Here is a 27,704-nt window from a genome sequence, read left to right as displayed (position 1 = left end):
ATTCCCTGCCCCACTCTTCTCCCACACCAGCTTTACCCAGCAGCTCATTATTGTCTACCACACCAGCCCTGGGGAGGGAGAGCTGAGACGCTGGAGAGGCCATTAGCTGGCACGCACAGGGAATAAGTTACTCCATAAGTCACATCTCTTCCCAAGGCTCTGAATGCACTGCAGGGCAGTGCTGCTTTTTTGGTCCCCACCTCCAACGTGATAAATGCAAAGAGCTGAGAAAGGCTGTCTTTTGAAGTGGAGGGTGACTGTGACTCATGTCAATCTTCCACAGCCTTGTTGATGTCTTCAGATCCAGATTTTCTGATTTAGTTTGTGGAGAGTTTATAGCAAAATGGACAGAAATCCCTCTTGGGGTTCTCCTGGCCACAGACATACCTGAAGAATTGTTTCTGAACAAATTTCTGAGATGCTGGCAACTAACCTGGTCAGCTCAAGGAAGAAGCTGGGACTAGCATCATCACTGGTGGTGAACATTGTTTGGAAACAAAAGATAGGGAATGTAGTCTTGAATTCAAGGAACCCAATTATTTTCTTGTTCATCTAAGAAAATGTTTCTCTCTGCATCAAGTGTCTCAGAAAGGGACTGAAATGCATGCCACAAAACTCAACAGTGTTCTGTATCCACAGACCAGCCACCACGCCAATTTTTTATTTGCTTTTTATTTATCATTCAGAAAATCCATTATTATTATTTGTGTTGCCATAGTGTCTTGGAGCCTGTGTCCAGGATCAAGACTTTAATGCAGTAGGTGCTGTGGAAACTCAGGGCAAGAAGACTGTCTCAAAAAACTTGAGATCTAAGTACATAAAACATGTGGGCCTTCTTCCTCCAGTAAATGTAGTGGCCTTGTATGCAGCTATTACCTGTTCATTGACCTAATTCTTCTTCAAATGCAGGGGATTCAATAGCTTTATCTAAACTAATGCAAATATCACTTAAGCTAAGTAAAACTTTCCCACTGTTGGTTGACTTTCAGTTTGACATACACTTTTTAAAACAATCAAGAAATACTTTTTCATAAGCCCAAAGGCTAGGTGTGCTGTAGAACAGCTTGCTGGAGGGATAGAGTGGATACCAAAAGTATAAATGTGTTCAAAAAGTATCTGTAGACACTCTTATAAAAAAGGTCCCTCAAGGTGATTACATACAAAAGCATAGCTAGCATTTCAAACTTGTATTGCCTAAGCTTCAGCAAGATGAGAGGGTGAAAGCACAAGGATCTCTCTGTGTTTGTGCAGGTCTTATACTCTTTTCCTAAGTACCCACTGCCAGCGCTCCGCAGAGAGAAGATAATGGACTTAGAAGGACTTTCTGCCTGACCCAGTATGACTGTTCCTATGTGAAAGAACACAACAAAAAATTTATGCTGAAAAATAAGCTCTAAATTGCTACCTAATCAAAACAGAAAAGCCCCTTCTTGCTACCATCAAAGCTATTGCTATGAGGCACGCCAGCCTCAAGATCAAGATGCCACTACACTGAGTAGGGGGCAGCTTTGCTCATGAAGTACAGTCTGAGGATGAGCCACAGTTTGAAACCAAAAGAACACATAAAGAACAAAGTAGCAATGAGCAAACCCAAAGCAAACGCCACTGGAAGCAAGAGGTCCTAAGGAGGTATTTGAAGAAGGAGCTGGAGAGATTACTTGCTCACACTATAACACCCAATGCCCCTGCACACAGTTTTGGGAATCACTAGAGAATTTCTGCCACCGTCAATGTCACTCGAGCAGTTTTCCCAGGAGAAAATCTTTTTAAAAGGTTGATAGGCACAGCAGAAAAATCATACACTAAATTGTCAGTTCTAGAGAGGCACTTTCACATTCCCGTTAGACTGAGTGTAATGGCATCAGCCTGAAGCTGGATGCAGACCACAGAACAAGCACAGGTTAATCATAAGCAGTCAACTCTTACTCACCAGGAGCAGTGGACAGAGCAGGACTGTTTTGCTTAACCTCTGCTATTTCTAGGGTCACTTATGGTATAATTAAAACGTCATTCATTAATTTAAACAATAGCAGGAGATACATGTGACCGGTAGCTGAGGGAGGAGACGACTGTATTCACTAGTGCCAAAACGTGCAAAAGAAAAACCTGTGTTCAGTTCATATAAAACTGGAACTTAAAAAGCCTGGAGAAGACAAGTCCTAATCAGCCACCTCAGAACCTGGCAAGCACTGAATGATCCAGGGAGACTGCCTGTAATTAGACTGATGAAACTACAATGTGTGTGATGCGGGTAGTTGTTAGAGCTTCTATCTATAAAGGAAAACTCCTTTGCCTTTTTGAATAACCAAAGTTATAAATGAACTTCTAATACTTTCAGTTTTTTAAAGCTTTTGTGGAACAAAAGTTTGCAATGGTATGTAGAGGCTGGTTTCACTGAAACACGTTTTGTTTCGTTTCAAAAACAAAGACTTGTATAAACAGAGGTCCAAGTGAACAAAAAACATCATGAGCTAAAGGAAAGAGTACTAACTAGCACCTAGGATTACTTAGTACCAAGGCAAAATATGCATTGGGGAAGTGAATTGCAAAGAGCAAGTAAAGAGGAGCTCAAAGTACTGCTTGCAAATATGCAAATTGTCCATGTGGTACTAAGCCTCCTCGGATGATGGGCTAGCAGCAACCACTGAGACGGGTTGAGTGCAAGGCCCAGTGCTGAGTGCCGGGAAGAGGGAGAGAGAAGGCCCTGAATAGGTGTGCAACTGTTGGTGGGTGCTGAAGAGCCTGGGGCTCAGCCCAGGGACAGCAGGTCTGTTACCTCCCAGGCATGTCTAAGCACATCACTAAGGTATCACTCACTTCAAAATCTCCTGGTCCAAATATATGACTCTGCCAGCTGCTCTTTCGCCTTTGCAGAAGAGCTGAGCACATACTTGTCCACCTCTGCACCACATTACATGCAGCCTGGCACCTCTTCCTCACAGCCCGGTCAAAACGTTTTGGAGGAGGCTGGCAGTCTCATCCATGAGCACGCACTTCTGAAGATCCAAAATCCCACAGAAGTCGGGTACTTGAAACAGACCTTCCCCTTCTTCCCTCCGCAAGGCAGAGACTGAAAAGACGACGACTAAGCAGCAGCCTTTCCACCCAAGTTAGGATACACCAGCTCCCCCCCGGAGGACTCGCGCGGCTCCTCCCAGCCCGCGTCCGGCTCGGGGAGCCGGGAAGGTGGCACAAGCGCAGGGCGGCCCCCGCAAGGCACCCCTGCTGCTCCCTGCGCGGTCAGGCGGGGGGGCGTCCCTCCCCATGGCAGGCTGCGCCGCAGCGGGGGGGACCACCCGGCAGGTAGGCGCATCCCCGCGGCGGCCCGGGAGCCACGGGCGGCGCGGGTGGAGCATCATCGCCAAGCATCGCCGCGCCGAGCATCGCCGAGCATCGCCGCGCCGCATCCCGGCGCCCTCCCCCGGCGGCGGCCCGCCCCCCCCGCCCCGCCCCGCCCCGCCCCGGCGGCTCCCGCGACGCGCGCAAGTTGCGAGGCAGCGAAGGGGCGCGGAGTCGCCTCGCCCGCAGCCCTCCGAGCAGAGGAGCTGTCGGGGCGGTGCCGGAGCGCAGGCGGCGGAGTTTGCCCGGCCGGCTGGTGCCTCCCTTCCCCTCCCTCCCCTTCCCTTCCTTCCCCTCCCTTCCCCTCCCCTCGTGTTTGCTTCTTTCTCATTTTTGGCGGGGGGGAGCGGTGGCTGCGGAGGGAAGCGCTTTGCTCCCCGCGCTGCGGGGCCGGCGCCTGCCGCGGTGCGGATGCGTATGGACGAGTCCTCGTGAAAACAGCTCCCGACGTTTCCAAAAAAAAAATCAAACCCAAACAAACCACCCACTTGGATAATTAAAACGGTAAATCTAGCTAACTTTTCATTATCTTGCTTGCTGTGTGCTTATGTATGTAGATATTTATGGCTTATCTGGCTTCATTTCGTCATCCTTTGGTTTTCGTTAATTAGCTTCTCTTGTGCTGCCGGAGAACTTGAAATGTTGGGGTTTCGAACAGAGCAGGACTCTCTTTCTGCTTTATCCTAAAGTTGGACCGAGGAATGAAAACCTTCCTAGTTCATACCAGCCTTGCAAATATGTTTACTTGTTTCATTAACCTGAACGTAGATGAGATTTCATGTGGCAGCATCTCTTTGAGTTTGCTTTCCCTCAGTTTAATTTTTGCTGATGCTATCTAATTCAGCATAGATGTGTGTATGCCACATACATGCAATCGCTGACTGATTTTGTATGCTGGCATTCACATCTGAAAATCCAAGCAGGCTTTGAATCTCTTTAGTTTATGATGGTAACAAGTGAACTGTCTTCTGTTTTCATCCTAATTCAACTTGTGGATCCTGCCAACACAAGGTCACCCAAGACAAATCAAGTGGTATTTCTCAGCCCTGTAGTTATTTAGTTTCCATTTAAGTGATAGAAACATGCTACGGTTTGTACAGTTTGCACAATTTGTATAGCTTCTTAATCCAGTAGGCTTTTTTTTGAGAGGTTATTAATTTTATACAGTCACTGGATCGGTTGGATGCTTTATGAGACTGGGCAAACCCGGGCTTTCTGCACATTATGAAAACCGACTTTAGGAGATTATATGTCTTTGCTTTGTTAGATATTATAATTTCATAGACATTTATGCTCTCTACTATTAGCTATTCTTCTTGAAGTATTAACCCAGCAGACATTTACCTGAGGAAAATGAAAATGAGAGGTCAGTTTAAAAAAAAAAAAATCAGTGTATACATGGAGAAAAGGCTGCCTTATTCTCATAAAATAAAAGAAAATGGGAGTATCAGTTGCATAGTTGGTAAAAATGACTGACCTGAACTTTGCTGTAAAATATGAACTAAACTTCCAAGTTTAACTCAGGACAAACTTAGTCTAGACTCCGCAGCTCTTAACTGATTTTGTTTCTTTTCTGAGAAGTCATTCACCTATTGATCTACCTACCCGTACATAAACGTGCATATACACCTGCACAGGCACACATAGGAGCCTGAGAGTGGCCAAGCACAGGACTTGTAATTCCAGGTTTTTTGCCACGGAGGACTACAAACAATGGTGGGGAAAGGAAAAAGGAGAAGAGATTTACAACATTTACTATTGGGCACATATTTTAGGGACCTTAGCTTGGAGACTGGTTTCAGTAGTCAAAGAAGAGAGATGGGACCCCATGTGCCCTTCAAAGCGCCTAGCACACGTTCTGCTCTAAACTGCTGCTTGCTGTGATTACATCTCTGTTTGAATTCATCTTCCAAAAACTTAAGTTCATCCACCATTTATCTTGTTAGTGTTGAAAAAGGGATAGAATATGCATCCGTTGGTTATTTCTAGTATCTAAATAGTAAGGTCTGTTGACCTAAGAGACAAACATTTTGCTTAGGGGCTAAAAATAATCTTTGTTCACAAACATGCAAACTGCTGTGTGCTGACACTGCACACCAACTTTCTGCAGTGTTGCATTAAATGGGAATATGGAAGTAGGGGGCATTGTTTCTCCTGCACATAGGACATGGGTGGTTAAGTCACTGGTCAGCAGCGCTGCTCAAAGCATTAGTAACTCCGGGGAAGATTACTGTCTGAACACTGCAAAAGGTACAGCAGCAACCTTTGCATCAGGTTTTTTTAAGGTACTGTAAGCACACTACTCTTGGTACCTCTGCCTCTTCACAGGCATGATAGTGCCTTCTTTCTTTGGTGTGATTTCTACCAAGCCTGTCATAAATATCTGAAAGTTTCATCATTTTGATTGTGGAGACTGAAGCGCTTGGAGTGTCAAAGGAGGAAAAAAAGGTAATCCACTCCAAGGCATTGTGAAATTTTAATACCATAACTAAAATAGACTCTTAGGTAAGTCAGAAATCCTGCTTTCTTAAGAAAAGATTAATCAAGCCCCTGTTGGTTTTTTTTTCCCCAGAAGTTTTGGACTCTACGCTTCTCACTGCCTTCAGTGAAACCTGCAAATAAGCAAGTTTCCTTGCATATTTCCTTGCAGAATTCCTCCTCCTTCCTTCCTTCCTTCCCTCCTGTGAGCTCCAAATTACATGTTTTTTCATCCAGGCAGCAAATGAAAGGGCTAACAGAATACACTCAGGCAGGAGGCACTCACTGCTTGCAGAATCTGACTTTTCAAGACTAAGATTCCTCTTGAGCTGGGGTTACAGACAAAAAGGACTCACGCTGTATATGACATCCCTCAGATGCCCACAGCGTTTTGTGCCAATTCCACATCTGAGGATGACATACAACTATTTTAGTGTTTAAGAGGACATAAGTGATTAAAATTCAGATTTCTTTTATAACTTACTGGTGCCTATCTGTTAGAAGTTACAACTGAAGTTACTGGATCTGAGAGAGTAACATGTTTTTGCCCTAATATTCTTTAAGTTATTGATTGGAAAAAGCCTTATATACAGCCAGATTCAGTGGCTTGCCCCAAGTGTTAGCCCTTCATCCAGAAACGGGGTGAAAAATATGCATAGCTTCAAAATGAAAGAGAAATTTACTTTAAGACAGCTTTAGTACTTGAAATCCGTTTTTATACCTTTGCCTTTTAAATGACTAATCTCCACCTGTGGGTGTCCATTTAACCTGTGAGATAACTTTAGAAACTGCTGGAGGCAATTTGTACTGTAGGATCTTAAGTGATTAGCGTTAGGTACCCGATATAATGCATTTTCAGGATTTGATGGGTTGTATCCCTTGACTTTGGATGCTTTTTTTTTTGTTTTTAATGTTACATTCTTGCCTGCAGGGTTTCTCTGTAATTTATGATCACAAACAAAGGTTATGACTCTCTAATTCAAGCTTCAACTGTTATGGCATTTTTATACAAATGCTCATTTACTTTGTCATAGCATTTAGCAAGAAGGATCAGTCAATGTGATCCATTATTCTGCAACTATTGTGTGAAGAAGTGATTCCATCAAAAATGTGTCCCCTGGTTATATTTTTTTGCAAACTGATTATATATATCAGACATAATGTTGCCCTCTACTACTACATTATGTTTCCAATTGTAATAAAGTTGGAGAATTTTCAATGCAAAAACAAAAGAAAATATTTTTTCATTTGACATTTGATGTCCATGGTGGGAAAGTTGCACAAGGCAGCCGCTCCTGGCAGACAAGCAAGTCCAGCAGTATACACTCTTCACATTGTAATTCAGACCAGGGCACACTTCAGAAAATGTTGGGAATGTGCATTTAATTTCCAGTGTTACTTTCAGGATGGTTCATCTTACAAATTAGTAATGGAGCGAGAGAAGAGAATTGGTGGTCATTTCCTTCACACTCTCCATGTCCTCAGTTCTCCTGCAGTTCCTGGAGGAAGAAAAGCACATGGGAGTACAGTAAACTGTGCAGTCCTAGACATCCTAAGAATTGACTAAACACTTCTGAGTTCCCCTTGCCTATAGTAGGAGTGTATCACATCATAATTTGGGAGGTTTACCTGGAAATGCAAGAGTTATGAAACTGGATTTGACGCTTACAGCTGTGCACCTCTGTATATGCGTTTGCAGGTTTTCTGCAGGAGAGAGGCAGAGAGCCCGAGACTAAAGGCTGGACAGCTGGTTTTAAATAGCAAACATGCCTTGTCCTACCCTGAAGCATCAGCAGCTCAGCACCACAAAAAGCCTGATCTAAGAACTCCCACTGGCTTCATCGAAAAATGAGAGGATTTCTATAAAGCACTAGTTGTGATATTGTCTTTTGAAAAATTACATCAGCATACAAGCAAATAGCCTTGTTGAATATGTTTAGGCATTGTTTCTTCCTGTCAAACCGCAAGCTGAATTTTGAAAGTTTTGTTTTGAATGGCAAGCAGCCCAAACTGAAGATAGGGCTTATAAAAGTGAAAAAATGGCCTCCTAAATTCAATTTTTTTATTAGTTTTCCCTAGAAATGGTCTGTCACCATCTTGAGCCTAATTCATTGCGTTTTGTAAGAAACCATTACTCCACTATGTTAAATGGCAGTGTTTTTCAGGCTTTGACTGAACTGGGTTTTTGTTGATGGTGGAAAATAGAAAGGTTTGATGGCAAAAGAGAATCAGCAAGTTGGCTGGCCCACATGCAAACACAGCAGTTACGCCTTAGGTGCTAAACAGTTAAAAGGTCATTCTCTGCCACAGGGAATATTGGACTGCAGAGAGAGCTTATTAGCAGGGCTGTCACTATGAGGTGCAAAGAGAGGCTAAGGTGATCCAGCTACCTACTTGTGTATATAAGTATGTGTGTGTACTTATATGCGTATGTACACAAACACACATACCAATTTCATGGAGACCGAATATAAAAACCATACGAATAAGCAAAAAGTTGCAATGAATTATGAAAGAACATTGGAAATGTGATCTGCTGGAGAAAGAGGAAAGGAGAGCAGAAACGAAAACTAAGAGAGACACAGAAAGGTTGGATCCATTATGTAAATTTTGGACAGAGTAGGTGAGAAGGACTGGAACTGGCCTACCCAACCCAGAAAAGCTACTGCTTGTGCAGTAATGAGAGGTAATTAGCATTTGATGGATGTTTTATGATAACGCAAAACCAGGAATTCCTCCAAAGGGTACTTTGTACCTATTGAAGTGTGGTTGCATTTGGCAGCTTCTCCTGACTTGAGGAGAACTTCTGCTCTGCTGCTATAAGTCACAATCAAAAATATGACCATTTTAAAAACTTTTGACCTTCAAAATAGAATTTATGAGCATTTATGACTTGTAACTGTGTAGTCATGTCTGCAATAACAATTATGGGCAAACAGACAACAGTCAGATTCCTCTTCCCCCTTTTTCACAGCAGTGGGAATAAAAGTTTATTTTAATCAAGTTTCATTCCTTTTCCCCATAGTAACACTTCCTTCCTAGAGCTGTCTGTAGTTGGTTCCTACAGCAGCTGAATGAGGAGAGCAGAATGAGGAGGGTCTTTTCATGGGAGGGAATGCCAAATGTTCTCTGCTTATTGTTTCCTACCTCTTACAGGGGACACGGTGCTCAGTGAACCACTCTTGAGGTCAGCAGCATCACATTGCACCTTCTCTCCTCCCTCTTTCTCCCAGTCTCACCGTCTTTCTTGCCTCACAGCAGCTAGGTTTCAGGCAGACCAGGCTCTCCTCATCCTCAGGTGTCTGAGTTTTCTGGTCTTTTGAATTCCTGTATTGCTACTGATTGCACTCACGTGAAAGCACTGAAATGCTGCCCTGACTGAAAAACTTTCTGCGTGGGCAGCAATAATCACCGTGACTGTTGTTTTTCCCCAAGTCCAGAAGCCAGTGTGCATAACACTTATTGTAGGGCTGCTGCAATATATGAAAAACAAGCGTTTTCCAGTTGTAAGTGCCGATGATTTCTCTGTATCATAACCACATTTGTTAGTCTCTAGGTGCTAGATTTGGGCCATAATTGGATCTTTTGCTGAAGAAGAGTGTTCCTTCCTCTGGGAGAAAAGGAACATATTCCTGTCTTTTTACCTAGCATAAACACTGTTGATTTGATAGCATTAAATCTATTCAGTTTATTTGTAAGCATAAGATTATCTATGAAGTTCAATATGGAAAAAAAGTAGCTATCAGTACTCGTTCTCTTATGCTTAGCTTTGTGCTAGATTATAAAAGATCGGCATGGCTTGGACAAACCACTGTAGTAGGCGGTGATAGAGCCCACGGAGTACAAGTTTCCTAACTCACTGCGATGACTGTGGTTCACTGAGTCACTGATGAGAAGGGGGTGCTCTGAAACCGAGAGAAAGAGGAAACAGAGAGGTTTATTATCAAAAGATGATCTTTGGGAGAGATTTCAGGCCATGATTTATTGGTATCTCAATCACTGGAGGATGTAGGCAAATTTGGACCATGTCTGTATTATTTACAGATGCAGACCGGGCAGTTATCATAGTATTTTTCTCCAACTGGTGTTACAATAAATCCTAGTAACTACAAGACAAGCTTCTAACATTGCCACAGACACAAAGCAATAAATGTGGCTTGGGTGAAAATACTAGGACGCGTGTGTACCCCTGTCTGGAAAACTTTACTCAGAAAATAGGTCTTAATAACTCGTTATAACAACTACTGTCAAGTTGTAAGGCTTGCACCACTTGTGGTTGTCCAGGAGACTCTCCTGGGTATCACGTAACATTTTAATTAATACTTTAATAATAATTAGTATTTAATTATTCATTAACAGTTTAGCTGAGGGAATAACTTGTACACTTGGTAAGCGTGCAGGTGATACAAGGTTGAGGAGGAATGCAAACGGGTTGAACAATTGAGTGAGAATTTAAAGTTGTTTTAAGAAATGTAGCTCAATAGAACAAGTATCAAGGACACTCGTGGGCAGGAACAACCAAAAGTGCAAACATAAGAGCGGAAATGACTGACCGGGCAGAGATGTACATCCCAATATATGTCAGAGAGCTGATTGATGTTCAGATGATGTAACCGTCAGATCCTTTTTGAAAAACTGCTACATGGCCATCCACATCCTGAAGCTGGGCATGTGGGAAACAGAGAGAGCAGGGCTGCTCTGCAAGGGGGGATGTGCTGGGAGCCGAGGTGACCCCAGCGCGGGCGCTGCATCACCGAGGGGGCCCAGCCAAGTGCAGGCAGGCAGAGCCAAGTGTTGGTAATGGGACCCACTGACAGCCCCAGCACCATGAGGTGGTGAACCAGGGCCAGGGAGGGAGCATCCAGGAGCAAAAAATGACATTGACATTATTTAATGACATAGAAAAAATCCATATGTACCGGAGAAAACAAGAAAATAATGTAATTATCCACTCAAGAAAACAGGGAAGTCAAACTTTAGAAGTCTAATAGCATTTTGGTCCCTGTAAAAGAGGCATTTAAGGCTGTTGATTTCTTTTCTTGGAAATGACTTCCATTCTGTCCTCTCTAACGCTTGTATCTACATAAACAATCTTCTATATTGGGCTTGCCCAACATAATGGCGTCATTACCATCTCTTCTGCACAAAGAATTTTTACATTAGGGTTATAAATTATGCTTGTTCTCGCTCTGCCTTTTACTGAAGGCTTTTAATTTTTTTCTTCCAGTCAACCCTCACTCTTCTCAAGGACTGTACTGCAGGTCTTATTATGAAATTACCTGAAGACTGACAGTTGCCCGTGGCAAAAAGGGCCCCTGCTGTTTTGGATAAGATGAAATGTATGTTTCTTTTCATCTAGACCAAAAGCCTTGGGTGATTGTGGGGAGTTTGTTTGTTTGTTTGTTTTCTGGGTTTTAATTAATATTTTAGGATGTTTATATCTAGAATAAACAACTATTTTCTATTAATAATGAGGATCTGTGGGTATGTCTACACTGTCACTTCCCTGATTTGCTGCTAAGTCCCTATCTCCTGATCATCCAAACTGCATCAATGTTAGTTTGTTTGGACCCTGTTATAGAACAAACCGACCAGTTTCCTCCAAGACAAAAGCCAGGTGTGGATTTGGAGGTGATTTGCTGAGGAGAACAATCCAAATAAGCACAATAGCTGAGACCATACCCAGATTGGGAGCTTCCTGTCCTACATAGTATTTTCCAGTGCATTCCCAGCAGACTTTCTGACCTTAAGGGCTCAGAAGCCCTCATGTCATGTCCGAGGACATGCAACCTACCTCCCCCTTAGTATTACGTTATCAAACTACCATTCCACTGGGTCAGCCCTTACATCAATTCAGGTATTTTGAACCATAAAACCTCTGTAAAATAGTAACAATGTCTTTCAGCCACAGGGACCTGTGTTAGGTGCCATGAAGTGTGGGCACAGCTGTTCACAGTGCTCCAAATGGAGTTGACATGAATATTGTGGGCATCAGCCACACTGTGCCACTTGGGCTAGGGAGCAGCGATCTCTCAGCAATGCAGACACCTTTTCTGTTTGTCTGATGCATGCTTGGTTCAGGCTTCAGTTTTTTGTTTGCGTTTCAGATTTTTGACAATGGCCTAATGACACTAAGTTTTCTCCTTGGGGAAAGCTGGCAAGGCTCTCTTCAATCTAGGGCAAGCCAGCTACCACCAGCAAGACAAGCAGCCTAGGATGCCTCCATTAGTTTTTGGTGCAAAAGCCAGTGGTGCTTTGAACTATCTGTAAAGACAAATTTGACCTAGAAAAGGCCTATATTTGGATACAGATACTAAGGAAAGACAAGTAAAGAGGGCTTAAGTGTGGAGTCTGCTCATGACTGTCTGTACTGGCAGCAAGTACCTGTAGGTGGTGGGCTATCCAGAGCCCCACATAACAGCAAAGAATGGGAGCTTTCTCAAGGCTGACAGTTTTCTAGAAAATTATTTGCTCTTCGGTGAAGGAGTTGCACGGTCTCTAAGCTGCGTATATATGATATCGTGACACGATTTGATATTCACACTGGACTTCTTAATCCACTGTAGCCATCTAAAAGCCAAGTGTGTCATCTGCTCTTAGTTACGTGATCTTCAATCAGCGGCAACAGCTCTGGGTGTATATCTCATTTTTAAGATGACCTATTAAGCTGTCATCTCTAGCTGCTTGACCTATAACAGATAACGCCCTCAGGAGAAACAAGCGCTAAAATGGAAAATGGCTTTCATTAACATTCAGCTGACACGCCAAAAGGCTGCAGCTGGGCCAACGCAACCACGCTCAGAGTGCAAGTTCACCATGATGGTACGCCATAATTACCTCTTTCTAGTGCGTTTATGTGTCTTCTCTCAATTCTCAGTTAACAAGTCGAGTCTGCTGCTCATTAGCCCCATCCTTGATCTTGTACTGAAACTATTTATTGGCTCTCCTGGCAGTTTGTTAGGCTAATGGTACTCGTCTTCTGTTACATGTGGCTACCTTTAAGAAATAAGCAGACCACATTTAGTCATTTCAGTCATTTCAAACTACTAAATCTCTCTAATAGAAGAAAGAAAAGGGGTGCATAGCTGAACTGAAACTTCACTTTTTTTTTTAATATTAAGAAGCTAAATTTGAAAAAGGTAGCAGAAAAGTGTGGAAAATATGAATGAGGAAAACCAGATGTTAGATTTACAGTGAGATTCTTTGGGGTTTTTGACATTATCCTTCATAAGCAGCTGCTGTCTTCAATGGTGCACACCACTGGTTACATGAAAGATTTCTGTCTAAACCATGACATTTAATTTCAGAAAAGTAGTCATTAATTTCTAACTTCAAAGGTCTCTAAAGATGTCAATCATTAATGACAACTAGCAAAAATTCTGAATGTAGCAATAACTTAATATTTAAAAACAAAAGAGAATAAATGCATTTTGCACATTTACAGGGCTGTATACTACAACATTCTGTCATGAACAGCACTTCTGAATATTTAAACAGAGTTTCCTCCTTGGGTACTGGTGGGAAAAGAGGAGAAGGCATAAGGAAAAGGCTAGGTTGTGAAACCAAAGAGGATGGGAGAAAGGAAGAGTGGAAGAAGCTGCCACTCAGAAGAGCAGCCCTCAAACTCCAGTGACTAGGTAAAAGAATTTTGTTTAGGTGCAAAATGTGAAATGCACATTGACACTTAAAAACTGGAAAATAAAAATGTTAACTGAGGGTCACTAAACAAAAGAGTAGAACTACATAGTTTTGAAAACACATTCTGCCTTCAGCATCAAAATGTTTCTTGTCTTGTGTTCTGAAGAGCTAACGTTGAAGAACAACTGTAACTGATGAAGCTGGGGAAATAACAGTTATGCTGAACCACATATCCACCGAAACAATGCAATTTAAAGTGGTAAAATTATTTGTGAATACACCCAAACAGTTTTGCCAGAACAAATTTTAACAAAACATTATGGAGCACAGAGACCTTCATTTTTTAACAGTTTTGATACAGCAGTAAAGGAAGAGAGTTGCAACAGGACGGCAGCATTTCTGTTTCCCTAATAGTTCAGTAATTAGAAAGCACATTCTAGACACAACTTCTTGCTCTTCGGGGGTTTCCCATCTTGCTGCAGTTTTAACCTCAAGAAGGACCATGCTCTCTGGCTCTCCTGCTCCTCCTGCACATTGCAGGCTGTTCTCAAACAGGCTTCGAGCCACGCAACAGCAGCAAGAATGGCTCTCTAAGCAGCTTATTATGGCTGTCTTGAAGGTTCAAAGCACCTTTTTTCTCCATTTAAGAAGAGGGCCTGAAATGGGCTTTGATTAGGAGCTGTGAGGGGATAGCAGGAAGAAGGACTTTGTGTTGCTAGGTGTGCAGGCGCCCACACTTTGAACTGCTTTACCCTTCCCCAGCATGCGCAGAGCTGACCTCTGCTGGAATGGAAGTGTATGAAAAGAAAATCAAGGGATTTGATTTACATCCAAATGAAGAGAGGAACATACTTTTTTGGCAAACTCCTCTTTTTTTTTCAATACCTGTTTGCAGAAAATCCCATTATTCTTTCTCAAGACCCATTTGTGAAGGCTAGTTGATGCAACACATGAAAACCAGGGGAAAAACAATACGCTAGAAGCATGGTGTCTGTGTTGCGTCCATGTAAATCACTTGCAAGAATGGGCTGTATCTGCTGTATTTGGGCATATCTTGAGGCAAGGACAGAGAAAGAGGAAGATGAGTCCTGATTCTCTTTGGCAAATGCTTTCCACTGCAGACCCACAGAGATGCTTCTCTTCCTTAAAGGACACACGTGGTCTCCACTACCGCAGTATCACCTGTTTTTTACTGAATGTCCCACCACAGTCTGTTAGGTGGAAATGAGGTTGTTCCGTTCATTTTATTGATTCAGAGAGAGAGGCAGATACCTGCCTATGGACAAAGCCAGGGATGATATGCTAGGTCAGGGAGGTTGCCTCTCATCTTCCCAAGTAACACAGCAATGATGCTGACGGACTTCTCAGGTGTGTGGTGAGGATAAACTGGTGACTGCAGAGTTACCAGGACCATTGCAACATGCATATCAGCTTGTAACAGTCAAAGGGAACATCATCTAGTGGTTTAGAAATTACTCATCTCTGTCTCCATGAGAAAATTCACAAGAAAAATCTTTATACAAAATACTGGAAAAACAGATTTGGCCAGAATTTATCTGGCAAAAAATGGGGTTAAAATGGACTTAAAATGCAGAAAGATGAGGACGCAACTAATATTTTTCTGACCTGGATGCATCTGTCTGTTGAAATCTGACTTCCAGCATGTATCAAAGATGTATGTAACCAAGAAAGAGAGGGGACAGTACATATATCTTTACTTCTTTCATAAACCTGTGAGGCACCTTGGTGGAAGTGGCACAGGAATCTAGACTGAAATTCAATGCAACAGCATAGAGTCTAAGTTAAAGGCAGACTGACAGAGAGATGTGTTGAAAATACCTGTAGGACGAAGCACCATTTACACAGGAAAGAGCACTGTAAACATCAGGAGCTGTTTTAATTCATCAGAACTTACTTAACTTAGAAATGCGATTCTGGCTTTTTTACTGCCAATTCTTTTCATAAAAACAATACTTATTCTGGGTGTGACCAACTCGTTTGTTCCCTTAACTGTTAGAGAGAACTACTTTTGCATTGTCATAATTTTGTGATGCCTTTTCTGCATATCTAATGTGTAGCACACTTGTGACTAAATGATTTTTACTTTTTCATTTTTTATTGAGACAATATTGTGTAGACTTCTTTGGCAGTAACCTGACATAAAGCTTTGTCTGTTGAGCCCAAATACATTTACCTTCTGGAAACTCATTCATTTAATCTAGAGAAGCATAGATCATTTGAAGAATGATAAAATTACATGGTCAGCCTGAAAATTAAGCCATTATATAAAAGAGGTTTGCTCTTGTACAGCTATAGGTATGAGTCACTGACGTAAGAACTCAAAGCATTACAGGACTATTAAGAATACAAAAATAAAGATTTTAATAAATTGGTAATTAAAGAAGACAGGAAATAAAAGACTTGTTCGTTCTGACTGAAAGAGAAAGCTTCTTTCTGTGGTAATGAGAACAGATCATACCCCTCATGTTCCTTGTTACAAATCTTCTGGACCAACACCTGTCAAGCAAGTGCTACCGCTAGATGTACTGCCCTTTAAAGAGGAAGCCATGAGAGTAAGGATCAAGAAGTATTGCTCTTGCTTTTGGTAAGAAAGACTTTGGTAGCTTGTCTCCTTTCTTCAGACTCTCCTCTTCCTGCCTACAACAGCTGCCAGCTCCGAAAAGCTGAGCTGCAGTAAAGAAACACCCTGGAGGAGTGGAGAGATCCTGTGGGCAGAGCTGTTCTCCTCAGACCACAACTACCTCCCAGCCAGGGAAGAGAAGGTAGTTTTGATTGAGGGTGGAGAGGGGGAAAGAAGGGGAGAAAAATACCTTTCTTCCTTTCTTTGCATCTTCACCTCCTTCTAAAACCGATCCTAAAAGTGAGAATCAGGGTTTTTTCCATCTCTGTAGTGGAGGGAACTACAAGAACCTGTTCTACCTCTCTCGTTTGGTGCCTTTGAGAGTGAGCAGTGTCACACCTAGCTTTCAAGCACGAGCTTCATCTGCAGCACCTACAGGGGAGCAGCTCATACATTGCAATAAACTGGCTTAGAATCAATTCAATTTAGATCAAAGTGATGATAATGTGCTAAAGGAAGGAACGAAAGAGGTAATTCAGAAGATGTTTCTGCCTTCTGAAAGGTTATCCAGCTAGCTACTCTTTTGCTTTTTGTTTGCAGTTTAGATTCCCAGTTACATCTAAGCACTCAGAGCCCAGACCCGACTTTTTTGTGTGCAAGCGTTTGGGGGTTTTTTACCCTATTTTATATATGTGATTGGAGGAGCCAATGGGAGGTAGAAGAAGGGTCCCTGTCAGAACTAGGAAAATACATGAACAAATAAATTGAAGAGATAAAAATATTCCTAGTGCAGCCTTTGCTTTTCAGATTCTCCACTGTGATAACAAGGGGGCTGTACCACAGCCTGTGTGTGACTATAAAAGCAAAACCGTATTTGAACAGGCTGTCCTACTGTTAACTTGCCACCTCTCAGGTGCACGCACAAGCCACCACCACTACTTTATACTCAGAGCTGACTACAGAGGGCAGGAGGCTTGTCTTGGAGAACAAGGTTTGGACCATGCTCTCTGAGAAACTGCCTCTCCTCCTCTCACCGTGCTGAGGAGACCAAGCTAACAGAGGTACGAAAGCTGCTGCTACCTCCTGCGAGAGGAGAGCAGGAGCTGCACATGGGCTGTGAGGGACCTGCTGGTTCTGGTGTTTCCTCCCCTACCTGGATCCTCTAAATGATGGGCAGGCTTCTTGCCCTGGAGAACATGCTCCGTGCCAGCATCGGCGAGTGGGCTGCAGGATGGTTCTTCCTTAGGAAGGAGGCAGGAGCTGGGCTGGGCTCTGGGATAGTGCCTGCTTCCCTGGAGCAGGGAAATAGAAAAGTCGTTTCTGAGCTGGGGGAAACATGAATGGATTGCAAAAGTTTAGCAAGCCTGAACTAGGCATTCCGGTAAGAGTAGTATTCAAAATGTAAATATACATATTAAACATGATCTTAAAGAGGCTGCTAAATCAAAATGCAATAGAATAAACACGGACGATAAGACGATAAGAAAGAGATGGAATAATTACAGACGAGAGACTGAAATGGAATTTCTGTTATATCATCTATCTGTTTTTCCCTCATACCACCCTAGCACTCTCACTTGACCTTTCTGAACCACACAATATACTGTCAGTTCAGCCTTACCAGAGCACTAGCTGGAGATAAGGTACCATGATTAAAAACTCAGACTACAACAGAATAAATCAAATTATATAAGTAGTTAATTTTCATAATTTGAAATTACTTATCTTTTATGCAAGCAGAACCACAATCTAGGCTGCTAGCAGCTACTTTGGGGTATTTCTGGACATAGTTTATGAATGCTGAAAGAGAGGGTAGCAAGCCATTTTCATAAGCAAGTTTGTAATACAGTCTTGCACTGGGATATACATAAAAGTCACTTAAAAATGATGGCATAATGGTCAGTTCTGGGACATCTGCTATGCCAAAGTACGATCAGAAACAGGAATCACAGAGCTGGTTTGAGGAGGGAGGAAGGACAGAGATCACATGAAAGAGCTTTCCACCCTGCGGGGATCCCGAGGCTGCCCCTTCCCACAGCATGGCTCTTGGAGTCGATGCCAGCCCATGGCTCAGAGGGCGTGGGTTTAACTTCATCCTCTGCCAATGTGTGTGACCTCGGTCTCACCAGGTAGTCTCCCTGTGTCTCCCTTTCCTGACTCATAAGGCAAGGTGAGGCACGTTCCCCGTTTAACAAAGTGCTAGGAAGAAAAATACATTGAAAAGTAAGAGGTACTTGAACTCTGCAAGGATGGGCCATGCGTGCATTGCTCAGACTGTCAGATCTTCCTGTGATGAGCTTCCCTGTGGCTTCTAGTTCAGGGTTACTCAGTCTGTTGTCTTGGTACGGGACCATGCAAAATGCCTGCAAATAAGTTTTAAACAGGGCATGCCGTTTTGGAGGCCTCCATATAAGAGATGTGCCTCTGATTTTATCTATAGCCAGCCATAAGTTTAAAGGATGGTTCGATCTTACAGCTCTTCCCTCCCAGCGAGGTGACAGGCTTCTACAGCTGGTTCTGCAGACCTTCACAAGACCTTTCCATCTTCCCTGCGTGCAACAATGTCAACTGATCATTGATTTTTGATATCGCTTTTCATCACTGAAATGTTGACACTTTAATTATTAGCACGTCCTGCACAGGTTAGAATTAAAAAATTAAGAGTGCGTATATCACAGAGCTTAGTATAGCAACTCCCAACAAGTTATCTGAGCAGTGAAGCTTTTGAAGCTGCTTTTCTGTAGTTCTTGTTCTTGTAAAAGTTTTCAGTCCTTCTGTTCCCTCATACAGATTCTCTAATGTCTAATAATAAGTTGAACACATGTTGTGGCCTTTCCATTAACAGGGGCTTGCCTCGTGTGTCTATCTGGCAGCGTGTTTTCATCAAACGTATAGGGACTCTTGATCTCTCTGCAAGTTTAGTTAAAACTGGGCAATGAGTTCAAAAGGAACTCACGGGAACTGACAGACAGCACGATGTTCTAAGCATCATTTCCCAAGGAAACTGGATTAAAAGACCAGTGGCTGGCTATGTGGTAGGCTAATTCAACCCTTCCTTTTCTGTCTGTAAAAAAAAAAAAAGGTGAGAAAATATTTTTTTAACAATGTTAATTAGCAGAGTTTCAGTCAGAGGGGAAACCGCCCCCCCCGAATTTTTTTTTCATTGAACAGGTCTAGAAAAAGGACAGCTTTATGTCCTTGTATAACTATAAGAAATTACTTTTTCACAGTGCCCTTTTTTATTTATTACTGGTGATCTGCTTTGTCAGGGATTTCCACTGCATGGTATCTCCTTTGAAATAATTGCAAAATCATTCTCTCTTTAAGGTTGTTTTGAGCAACATGATGGAAGCCTCCTATAGGCTGTTTTCCTACTGGAATTTTTATCCTTCTTGATTATCGGCTGTGTTCCCATGACAATTCCTGTACTCATGCATCCCAGAATTAGCTCCTAACACGTTCCAGCCTGATGGTACATCAAGCCCACTCAGTGCTTAGGAAACTACATGTACGCAGTAGGCTCTGAATGTGTGGGGAAAGGAAGGTCTCTAATTTAGGTATTAAGGCTATGTGATTGAAAGATGGGAGAAGGGATGGACAGAAGGGAGTGGAAGAAGTCAAAGATGCTTAGGTTTATTCCTTTTTTTTAATTATTGTTTTTTAAATTGAAATGCCGCATGTCTGTAGGATAACATTTATATAATTAGTATATACTTTTGGCGAAATGGAATACTTGCTTGAAAATGACTTATCAATTTAACTTCAGAGTTGGCTGATAAGGCAAGCGATTCTATATTTTGAGTTAAGTTTCCTGCAGCTTTCCCTCATTGCACTCTCAATTTACCTGGAAGCTCACTGTTTCCATGAGGTGCCCAGGTGTCAATTCCACTTTAAATGCTGCTGCATAGCTGGGCATGTTCCAGCTGCAAAACTACATACCTTTCTCAACATTGCAACCGTCATCAGTCAAAACCTGAGCAAATCCTAGTAGAGGTCTACTCAAAAGAAACACCTCCTTGCTCGGTGCTAACTGCAAGAACAGTGCCAGACCTGATGGTATACATCCAGCAGGGCCACTAGCTGAGAGGGGAGCATCTGGATCCTCCACTACTGCAAGCTAAGTCAAGGACCATTGACAAAAAAAGCTCCCAGCAGGTGCTGGTTTGGCTCCAAACAGCGCTGGTGCTTTGCTAGGAAAGCCACTGTCACGCTCCCATGTTTTGTGGCCAGCAGTAATGTTTCTCAGCCAAGGCATGATGAACTCCAGCCAGGCTCCTGATAGAGCTTCATGGACAGCCAAAATTGCCAGCAGAAAGTGTTCAATTCTAATACAGCTACCTAGAGAGCTGCTAGCTAACTTTTTTCTGCCAGTAGTTGAAGTTCACAGATTAAAGCTGTTCTGAGGCTTCCTGGATGTTTTTGCCCCCGGCCCGTTCTCAAGAAGCTGTCCAGACTGGAGAAGTAAAGCTCCTCAACATGTCACCATCTGAGAACAGCCTACCATCTCACCATCTGTCGCAACAGTATTTTCTAACATTTTCTTCTCCCTGTTGGTGCTTCTTATGCCTTTTCAAAGTTTGCCCTCTGGCATTGTCCGAATGGCACAGCAGAGTTAAGCAGTGACTCTCGGGACACTCGCATTTATGGAATATCAAAAAGTCTCCTTCCTCCCAGCTACCACCTTTTCTCATTCAGCATGACGGTACCACAAGAGTTAAAAAACCAAGCTTATTATAATGCAAGCACGGTTACCAAGATAGCAGGTATAGGAAAAAATGCAATTGAGATAGTAGTTTGCTTTACAGTTTGAACGATGCTCAGAGCTTTCAGCTACCTTTACCTTTTATAAGATATATTACCCAAAGTAAGATATTTAAAGATGCATACAGTTTGCTTAAAGATATTGTTTGCTTTAATCACAGTATCAGCACTATTAATGATTGGATTTCAGAAAAGTTATTGCAAAAGTCTATTTTTGCTATGCCATTTGTGAAGAACTTCAGATGATATAAAACCAAATTTAAAATAAAAATAATACATTCAAAGGCAAGACGGTCTCTCTGAGGAGTCACCTGTAAAAGTAATATTGACCTCTCACTCTTACAGAACCTCTGTGAGAATCCTTCCAACAGAAACATTGCTGCCTATTGCGCCAGCTGCCATTGCCGTTTCAACAAGACCGTTTTTATTCCTTGGGGGCAAACCTCCTGATCGCATCTGTCCCCCTCTATAAGGATAGCCAGCAGAGTTCACAGGGAGGTTACTACTTTTTTCTCTGCCTCTCACCAGTTTCCCAACAGCAATTCAAAACCGTACAGGCACCCTCCAAGTCCCTGTGCCAATACTGATCTCCAGGCTGAGCCCAAGGCTCAGCTCAGCCCAGGAGAAGACCATAGGAGGGGAATTCCAGGAGTGAGGGTAGAACATCGCATTAGTGTTGCTATGGAGAGGAGAATTAGCACAATAACTATTGTGTTCTGTTTCAAAGCTTCCCAGTCTCCAGTTTTAACTCCTTCCCCTGCTCCACCACTGTTTCAGTGCCTTCCCAGCAACATCCCAGCACACCTGACAGATTTCTGGGTCAGGAAATGGAAAGGGAATGGCAGAACATACAAGAACCTGAAGTCTGGTCAGGGACCAGACAAGGGGGAGAAAAAAGCGAGAGAAGGTCTTGTAGAAAGAGGAGAGGATAAAAAAAACAGAGGGTTATAAGAGGCAGGGACATGGAAAAACAGCTTCTGGAGATGGCACAAAACCAGACAGAAATGGAAAATATTTTGGTACCATATGGTTACCCTTCCTTAATGAAGCTCTGCCCCTCATCGAGAGCGATGCGCAGGCTGTACACCACTTGGCAGTGAATACTGAGACCATCATCTTCCCTCCTGTATGCAACAGCCTCTCCTTTTTCTTCAGCACTGAGAGGTAAAGCAAAGCTTCTAGGAAGCAAATATAACATCACGCTTTCTTCTGAGAGGAAGAAAAAGGTTGGAATGAATTCAATAATTTTAAACAAAGTTTTCCACAACCACATTGTTACATTCAATTAGATGGTTGTGCCATTTCTCATGGGGTTTATGTTCCAGTGCTCTAAAGCTTGCACTGCTTATGTATGAGTTGTTGTTGACATGAGTTCGATACCCTTCCATAAAATCACCCATGCTGTAAACGTAATGCCCTGCTCTTTGCAGAAACACTGGAAAAGCATTAAAAAGGGGTAATAAATATTCAGTTGAGCTTGTAGATGAAAATTAGGAGAACAAGGCACTTCTGATCCACTAGGCTTCACAATTAACCCCAGGTGTTAGAGGCAGCATCACTGGCTGTGTAACGTGTCTCTGAACATATCTTTCACCTGCTTGTTGTCTTTCACCACGCTGTCCCTTGCTGCCACAGCCATTGTGCAAAACCCAGCAAATGAGCCTTGCTCCGCTATCTCTGGCCCTGCAGCAAGCACCACCTTTGTTCTTTCAGTCTTCCAAAAACATATTCCTCTGCAGCCACCAAAAGTACAGCTGAACTTTTATTTTGCCTAGTTAGTGAAAGACACCATAAACCAGTGGATAAGCAGAGGATAAAAGGTGCCTCCCAGGAGAGCAGCAGGGTGCCTGGCCGTGCCCGGCCACCCCCTGCCAGGGAGCGGGGCTCCAGCCGCAGGGAAAGCAGGCTGCAAAAAGGGCCTAAAATGCTGCTGGGGAGCATTTGAATTTATGCCATTGTTATATATCCTCATCTCGCATCACATCCTTTCCTAAAAATGAATACCGCTTTTCTGAGCCCAGAATCGGAGCTATTGGAAGTTCATTTGATGCAGGCAGAACTCACCAAAACTGCTGCTTAGGTTTTATCCTCCTTCGTCCAAAATGACATAGAACTGGCTGTTCATGCCATCTGGCTGTGCAGTGACACACGCAGACACTGTGATGACTCTGGGGATCTCGCTGCACCACCTTCCCTCCCTGCTGGCTGACAGCAACTTGGAAATGGGCATAGTTTGCAAGAGACATGTGAACGATACGGCTGACTCTCTTGAGTCTTTGCTGCTCTCCAGTCTCAGCATTCCCAGGTCTTCTTATACGATTTCTAACCCAGCTTTGAGGGGAAAAAAAACCCACAGTAAATTGCCTCCAGCCCCATGATGGGAGAAAGCACCGTAAGACTAACCTTTGGTGTGGTGCTGTGGTGTCAAAGACTCATTGCTGCCCAGATTTAAAAGGGTAGTGAGAAAAGACCAATTTTGGCTACTAGTTGCTGTGAAAAAATTTTCAAATAAAACCGGAATTTCTCATAACTGCCCTTGCAGGCAAGCCTTCAAAAGCAGGAAAATGATGCTTTCCCTTCAAGAATTTAAAAAGGAGGGAGTCTTCACTCATTTATTGACCTCTACAGCGTATTTCATGGGAGCCTGGGAAAGTTCAAAAGCAGAATAAGGTTCAGCGGGTCTTTCAGCCCAACTATAATTCCACCCTCACCATCTCATTTCCATCCCCCTTCCCTCCTTCAGCCTTGCAAAGGAAAATATCTTCGGAATAAAAATCCTATATTACTTCTGAAGATTCACTCCCTCGTCTTTCTGGTGAAGACCTACACTTTTTAATAGATCATAGGTAAGGAAACACCTTTCTCAGAAAACTTAAAACCAGACATAAAACACAGACACAAAAACTGCTCTTTCAAGCTCAGAAAGTTAAGGAAAAAGTCATCCCAAATCAACACTTTGATTTAATACTTCTCCAGTCAACAAAGCATCTGACTACCTTCTTATATGCTTATTATTAAAAGGTTATCCTACCAGCAAAGTGTCAGTTTAAACTGGAAACTCAGATGCACTATAGAATGGCTAAAATCCGAAAATGCAGGAATCATGGGGATGGGTGAGGATATTACTAATTACCCCATTCCCTGGAAATCTTGTTTCTTTTTATGAAATGTAATAAATAAAATTATGACAAATAAGAATGATCTTTTAATTGAGAAAGTATCAGGTACAGGGGAACAAGCAGGGCGTGGTTTTTGCTCACATGCCAAAAGCGCGGTATGTGAAAATGTCATTGTGAAGTTCCAAAATCACAGTCAAGAGACTCGCTCAGCAGCTGCTTAGTTGGGAAAGAGACTTACCTGCTTAACCCTCTAGTGGTGCAGAAACTTTGAGTGGAATTCAAAATCATCTCTGTTTCTACTGCATTTCCCTGTTACGCTCTTGAAAGACGGGCCGATGAAATCCTTTGTTTTGTGAACCTTAAAGAAAGACAAGAGATTACCAAGAGATCTTTTTTAGCTATTGTACCCTAACCTTTCTGGATTTCTGAGAAGTTTTGTCTTTAGGATGATTTACTTATCTTTATCCCTGGGTTTTTAGGGATAATTTAGGGCATGCATACAAGTGTTTTATCTATGAAGTGACCCCTGAATAGAAACATGAATATGTGCTCTGTTAATAAAAAACTGTATTTTTACAGAAACAACTGTAAAACAGTTCAACAGGTCACTTCACAGGTAAAACACTTGTATGAATGCCTAAATTATTTCAATTCTCAATCACACTGAAAGTCAATACAACCCAAATACTCAAACTACAAAGACAGTTTTGGAAAATGCTGTGTTAGTCTGGGGTCATACTGTCTTAATCTAGATATTGGCATCCAGATGATGTCACTGAGAGAGGTTTGGTTTTGCAAGGATCATTAAGTTCATTTTCCCTCTAACGTCATGAATGGTACTAATCACTCCGTCTACTTTTGTTCAATGATGATATTAGTTAGTTAGTTTCACAGCGCAAATGAAATTTAGCCCGACGTCTCAAGAACCTGGGCATCACCCGTATTAACAAAGCCTTGTTACACAAGTTTTCTTTTATGCCTTTTTCAAGCCTGAACACAATACGGTCGGTGTCAAGGTATGGGGAACTTTCGCATCTTTAGCGGGGGCCAGTGTGGACTAGTCACTATGTCATGAAACAGCTCAAATTGATCACAGTGATGGTCTGTTACAGGCAAAACCATGCCCGGGTCTTTGACTCTGAACGATACCTGAATGACAAACAGTAGAGCTTTTCAGGGTACTCCATCCCACCTATCCCAACTTTATCCTATAGGAAACACGCTACTTCCTTGGCCTCTGGTACGAATGCCACCTGATGGTTAGCGAAAATGTCTAAGATGATGTAAAAAACAGAAATCAAGGCTGAGTGATATGAGTTTGAATCCTGAACAGGCAGAGTCATGCCACACCATCCAGTGGAGAGCTGCTAGATGGTGACCTCTGCTTTCTCTCTTCCAAGAAGTGCAGTGCACTTAGCAAAAGGAGTTAAGCCTTTTGTACATAATGGCATGTAGGGCATAAAGTATCGCTGGGGTCTCTTCACTGTCATGTAAAAATCACCAACGTTGCAGCAAGTGCTGTGCTTTGATTGCAGTGTTTTTCAAGCCCATTTTCACTTTCCCTTGCGCTTGCCTTTTAAGCTTTGATCACAACGCTGTACAGCTAAAGGCACCTGAGAAACAGATTGCTAGGCAACAGATGCTGCAAAGGACAGCTTCCCCTCCCCTAGCACCGAGATGGCAAGAGAGCTTACAGTGCTCAAAGTTGCCTGTTACAAAATATTCAAGGCAAAACCAGCTTAGTGTTATGAAGGCAGTCAGGTGAAGCAAAAAATGACTTTGAAAGTAGGAGTTAAAAATAAACAACAATAGGGAAAAGAGGCAATTCAAGCAAATTAAAGAGAAACATGATGGGAGGCAACAAAAGGCAACATGAAGTAAGGAGTTGTTATTAAAAGTGTGGGAGCAGGTAGAGAATATGAGGAAAGAAATTATCAAAAACACGGGTAGAAGGCAGATCTGAAAACTTGTGTGATAGCATAAATATATATATAAGCTTAATTCACTGTCATTCTTATAAAAGTTTATTTATTGCTAAAATTCTGTTTACTGTTCATTTTACACCACTGTATCAAAAATTACATCTACCATGAGGAAACCGACATTACTGCTGTGTTTTTCTTCTGAATTACCAAAGACAGTACTTTACATCATTTCTACTCAGTCCATAAATGTCACCCATGGAGTAAATTGAAAAGTTTCATTTGATCACCATTTAGGAGGGAATGCAGAAGCTGCATAAATCTTTGTAGAACACAAATCGGTATTTCATCCAGAATATAGCTTGGAAGCCAACATATAAATGCAAAATGGTACATACTAAGCAATGCTAAGTAACCAAAGGGAAGGTTGCATCTGTCTAATGAGTGTTTCCTTTAGGATAACAAAAACAAGCTGCTGAAGTAACCGGACCTAGAAGTTGTGAAGCATAGTGCAGTATCGCATTTAGGAAATTTGTTTTCCTTGTTTAAATCCTTAATTGCTATTTTAAATCTGTAAATAGGCTTGCCCAGTAGTATGAACAGTGGCAACAAAAACAGATGCTGGGCATGCAGAACCAACAAGAAAGTACTGAGCAGCAAAGCAAGCTGAGTGCTAGAGATGAAGAAATGCCAACGTACAGTGAAAATTAGACTTTGCAAAGGATATTAAAACAAACGGGGGGAAAAAAATGGAGTTGCTATGCAGAAAGAATGAGACAGAGATTAAAGATAATCTAGGTACAGCCCAAAAACTAAATAAATACTCTGCCTCAATTCAATCAGAGGAGATGACATTGAGCATGGAACAAAAGGCAGAATGGCTAAAGGGAATCAGGTTAGGGAAATTGCTAAGGAGCTTATTTGGTCTTTTGAGACCAAATAATCATCACAGCAGAATTTTGAAAGAACAGGATGCAAAAGAGCAGGTAGAGTAACTAGTATTTTCGATAATTCTGCTGGGTCAATCCATTCTTAAATGACTGTACTATTGCAAAGAGGTTGCTGAAAGACTGAGCTTGCCAAAATAACAGCCGAGATGAGGATAGGAGTTCTGTCTACAAACATCACTGAAGTAAAAACCAGAAAGGGGAAAATAATATCTTAGCTAAAGGGTAATGTCGACATGAGAACAAACACATCGTGAAGTTAGAAAAATGTTTCTAACCTTCAATGCAACGAGGTTTGGGAACAATCTTCCAATAGAGTAACTGGCATAGAACTAGCTAGAAATGGAGACTGATCAGTTTGGAAAATGGATTTAGTGATAAATTTGCCTCAGGCAGGTAGAAGAGAGACCATTCCTAGTCCTTTTTTCCATAAGTTTCCATAATCAGGTCTCTGTGATTCCTCCGTGGTTTCCTAGACATTTGACTCGATAATATTCCAGCATTCAGTAATAATCCTTTGCCTTGTTACTACTTGCAGTCAGCTTAACTATCATCCATCTTGCACACCTCTCACTCCAGCAACAAACAGGGTACATGTATTCCCTCAGAAGGCAAAGTTTTCTGTTGGACGTGCTGACATGGCACAGACTTTTCTAGTTCTGCCAGTTGTTCCTTGAGCTGTGGGAGGAAATGGAAAAGTCCAGCCCTGCCTGTTGTAGTGGTTGAAATCCCTAGACGGCTCTCCCATCCCTCGTGCAATTGACTGCACCCGTGCTGCCCAGATGAGAGACACCTTTAAGGAAAAGCAACCAAGTATTTCCCCTCAATCCATTACTTTGAAACTTTAACAGAGTTTATGCAAAGTTTGTCAAAGCCAAAACAAACTATTGACAGTGTTGAAATACGAGAATAGAAAGGA

The 27,704-nt window shown here is 42.3% G+C and overlaps 1 protein-coding gene across 1 annotated transcript in view; it reads left to right on the top strand.

Annotated features, from left to right (window-relative positions):
• Positions 1-3,627: 3,627 nt before the first annotated feature.
• HTR1F (5-hydroxytryptamine receptor 1F) overlaps positions 3,628-27,704 on the top strand; it is a 112,977-nt gene continuing 88,900 nt past the window's right edge. Inside the window, exon 1 of the mRNA XM_075170183.1 lies at positions 3,628-3,843. The gene's annotated coding sequence lies outside the window, so the exon portion shown is untranslated. The remainder of the gene's footprint in view (positions 3,844-27,704) is intronic.

The sequence above is a fragment of the Calonectris borealis genome, chromosome 1 (genome assembly GCF_964195595.1).
Source record: "Calonectris borealis chromosome 1, bCalBor7.hap1.2, whole genome shotgun sequence".
Taxonomy (NCBI): domain Eukaryota; kingdom Metazoa; phylum Chordata; class Aves; order Procellariiformes; family Procellariidae; genus Calonectris; species Calonectris borealis.
This window is presented reverse-complemented; position numbering and strand designations above follow the sequence as displayed.